We start from the raw sequence: 1,788 nt of genomic DNA on the forward strand, positions 1-1,788 counted from the left end.
TTAGAGCTGCTTCCAGCTGCTCACCTCCTTGCTCCCTGCCCTGGAGTGAAGCAGAAAGCAGGTTCTCACCTCATCCCCTGTCCTTGTCCATCATGATTTACACCAGGGGGAACAACAGGAGGAACCCAGGGATGCTGTTATTCCTGGTCTTCAGGGCCACTCCTTTCCAGAGCTGCTGAAGAGCAAAAACAAAATGCAAACCTAATTCTTGAGCTTTCTGGGACACAGAAAAGCTGAGGTGAGCAGTGACCACCGGGATCAGTCAGAGACTGACTGGAGCTATTCTGCTTTTCTGCTGGAGAGACTCATGGCAAGAGGCACTAGATGGCATGCTGACAGTTTGGGGGTATGTTCCTTTAGGGCATGTCCTTTACAACATCTCAGGACTCCTCTCTGCACCTTCCACACTGTCAGGTGTAGGAGCTGATGGAGGTGCAAGAACCACTCTTGGAGAAGTGGGATCTCTGGGTTGGTGACAGTGACATCTCTGGTGACAGCCACCAGACCTTGGAGGCTGCATGGAGGAAGGTGCTCTTCCTGTCTGCAGTTACAGCAGTGCCCTGTGTGCTCAGGGTCTGCTTCCTTCTCCTCACCATGTCTCCCTGCAACTCCAAGCAGCAGGACCTTTGCTGTGTGGCTTCTTTAGGGTCACTGTACCCTAGACTGCATCAACTCCACTAAGTTCTGAGTAACTACAGAGGAAATCCATGTGGACTAGTGCATATTGAATATGATGTATGTCTCCCCAGGGGGATGGATCCTGACCTAGTGCTTCAGTTCTTCCTGGCTGGAGTCTGTGCAAGCCCTCTCCATGGCTGCTGTAGCTATGGGACTTGGGGAGGGCCGTGAAGCCCTGAGGACCCTCTCCTTCACACAGCTGTATCACTGCAGGGAGCGCTTTCCTGCCTTGCAGAAGGGGCTGCAGTGCCAACTCACTGTGCTGGCTGAGGGATGCAGGAGAGCATCATTCTCCTCTCCAGCCAGGCGCCACCCACCTCCCCCAGCGCTGCTGGTGTGGGCATGAGGTGCTGGGAAGGGACAGCCCCAGCTCAGTTGACCTTGGGGGTCAGCTTGCTGCACACTTGTGCGCCTAGTGTGATAAATACGGGATCCTGTAGAACCCACACAAATAAATACACTATTTCCACTGATTGATGTGTCACTGTAATGCAGTTAACACTTGGTTTCCATGGTGTCTCCTTCTACGAGGCTTGACTTGGGACTGCTGTACTGTCCTAGTGCCACTCACTGCTGGACAGACTGTTTTTTCCAGCTCTTGGTCCACAGTGGCGAAAGAGAGATCCTGAAAACACGGGAATGGCTGGAGCTGGCTCTGGGCCTTTCCAGTTTGTTGTGAGATTTGTTGGGCAATGGGGAAGAGAATTCAGTGCCTTTCCGACAGCTCTTGGATCCAACAGGAAAAAGGCTGCAAAAACACTGAAGGTTTCGTGTACGTAGATTAGAGACAAAAATAGCAGGATGTGCCACGTAGGGTCAGACCATCTGAGAGTTTTACTGAAAAACAGTAGCCTTACCACCAAGGTAGTCTTTACATCAAATCTTTACATTCAGAAAAGCTTACTCAGCATCAGCAGGGCTGCTGGAGATAGAGCAGGATTAAAGTCAGGGCTTACAAAAGCTCAAAGCAGTACTGCTCCCTTCTGATCTCTAAAGGCGACAGCTGCTCTGGGCCAAAGGCACAACTTACAGCGTCCTTCTTGGTCTGATCTCGCCCTCAAACAATGTGATGTTTTCTGTCTTCTGTTGGGTGGCATCTGCCAGTGCCAG

Source organism: Tetrao urogallus (assembly GCF_951394365.1).
Source record: "Tetrao urogallus genome assembly, chromosome: 19".
NCBI classification, from domain to species: domain Eukaryota; kingdom Metazoa; phylum Chordata; class Aves; order Galliformes; family Phasianidae; genus Tetrao; species Tetrao urogallus.